This window comes from Pelmatolapia mariae, linkage group LG9 (genome assembly GCF_036321145.2).
Source record: "Pelmatolapia mariae isolate MD_Pm_ZW linkage group LG9, Pm_UMD_F_2, whole genome shotgun sequence".
Lineage (NCBI taxonomy): Eukaryota > Metazoa > Chordata > Actinopteri > Cichliformes > Cichlidae > Pelmatolapia > Pelmatolapia mariae.
In genome coordinates this window covers 14268911-14271399 of record NC_086235.1, presented here as the reverse complement: position 1 = coordinate 14271399, position 2489 = coordinate 14268911, and positions in this window count along the sequence as shown.

Genomic DNA, 2489 nt, shown 5'->3' with positions numbered 1-2489 from the left:
ATAGTACACATATGTATCTGTGAAGCACTTATAATACAAGGATCTTAATGTTTTCAGCTCATCCGGCTGATGGACCAATTAGTTTGTTCCAGGGCGGGACCTCCCTGCATCTGTCTACAATTTACAAGAATCGCCACTCCTCCTACAGTATTAGTGAGATTTCAGTGAAACAAACACACTAACCACCAAATTCATCCAAACTGTGCTCAATATCAAAATATAATAGTTTTACAGGTAACAACTTGTGAATCGTGATGGATGTTGAGCAAGACGAGCAACTAAGTCACTGACATTCTGCATTCACCTCTTAACAGGTAACATTACCTATTTGCATTATTGAATCAGATAAAGGAAACGTGATTTTTCCCCATATTGCACCGATATGTTGAAAAGCTCATTTGATAAATTTCAGGAATCAAAACTGATTTTTTTCTGAGGCCTGCCAAGCAAAATTTGTGTATTTCTCATTACAATTTAAACTGGGCAGCTTCAGTGACAGACCTACAGTAACTAAGTTTTCAGTGTCACAGCACAAAGATGCAAGAGCAACAAAACGCCAACGACTTGCCTTTGCACTCACGCTTAGGATCCTCAGAGCTTCCTGTGTCGTTGCTGCAGTCATTCAGTCAAATTGGAAGTCATCTGTATGAGGAAAACTGAATATGAAGCCTGCTGTGAGGAAACTGATTTCACTTATAGTTTCATTGCATATGTTGGCGCTGGTGTAGCAGACTGCTTTGTAGAAACCAACCTGCAGCCGGAACTTGCTTGTTTGAAAGACATCTGAAAAAGATTCTGTATTTGGAAACCTAAATCAAATTTAAAGCAGACCATCTAATTTACTTACGAGTCAAAGACACACTGATGCCTCCAGCAAACCAATGACTGAAAACCGTCTGATTCAAGAGACTATAATTAAAAAAATACTTGTGTTAAAAATAGTTATTTTTTTAAGTCACTTAATATTGGTCATAAGTATCAAGCTAATGACGGCTCAGCACTGAGAATCAGCATACCTCTACTGACCTCTAGTGGTAACCAGCGCAACAAACAATACCTCACTCTGCCTCACAATTCTCAGTTCCCTAAATAATGAGGAAATATGACTAAGCCGACCTGGGAGCCAGAAGAATCACGATTACCTTATTTTAGTAATTTCTCCATTACGTTACATGTTTACATATCCATTAACTGGAAGTCTGTCTCTGACTGTATCTGTACACATGAAGCAGAGGGCAGTTCTGTGAAAGGATACTAAACATGAATGGTTCCCTAAATGGTTTTCTACTAGATATCCTATCCTCTGCAAAGCTTTCAAGTAGAGACTTTAAGAGAGCTGCAGGATGCTTCTCACGTTCTATTACTTTATTTACATGATGATAATTTACATCTGGCAGTGAGAAAAAAGCACAGCCTATGCTGGTGGAAAGATTTTTCATATGTAGCAAGTTCATCTTGAATTTCTGGGCTTTGTTTAGGTAATGTCTCACTGAGGCATGAAAAAAAAAAAAGGTTTGGCAGCAAGTTCGCCCAAGCCCTAGACTTCCACTTGCTAAAGGTCATCACTCAACAAATGATGCTTCTCTGCTGGACTGCCAGAAACCACAGAAAGAGCTGGCTGTACATCTGTAATAACAGCTGTACGAAGCCCTCAAAATGCTGGAAAAGTTTTTAGAAAGCAGGAACTACAGCAAAAAGGATCTATTTTTTTCTGGTGGGTGGGGGGAATGAAGGTTTTAACTTGAGTGGAAGTATGTTCTCTGGCTCTTGTCTGGCAGCTTATTTGCAGTAAATCGGGTACATACCTGAATTAAATGTAAAACTTTAGATAAGAATAAAATTGCTTGCAAAAAGCTTTTGATCCCTGAAAAATCACTGCTTTGGATTCTCATAAACTCAAACAGTAACAACCAGCCACACTCAACAACATGCTGTAATTTGACTTATTAGAAACTACACTGCATTGAACCTAAAGATAAAGCCAATTAACCCCTGTCTGGATCTAGTTTTATACAACTCATTGCTGTAACTGATTTAAGGCAAATAAGCTCTCCTGCAAGAGCCAGAGAACATATTCACATTCCATTACAGGAATTTTTGTGAGATCTTTCCCCCTCAAGTGTTTAGAACACAAGGCCCCCACAAGTGGACATACGAACAGGATGTGCAAATTCTCCTCCATCTGCTGCTTTTCACTCTCACTGCGCTGCAGTGTCCTCACACACAAACCACAGCAGCTTCAGAGCTCTCTTAAAAGCATAAGAAAACCAGCTTTTCTCAGTTGCACTGTGGTTGCACTGTGATCATAAAGGGATGGCCGCAGTCAGCAACAACAGATTAGATTTTAGATATTAGTGTGAACAAGACGTTGACTGGGTATACCTAACAAATGTGTACAGGTTATAGACAGGTTTGGTTTATTCAGTTGAATTAAAATAGCACGCATGCTGTTTCTTTTAAGTCTTAAAGGGGAATAGCACGTTACACGC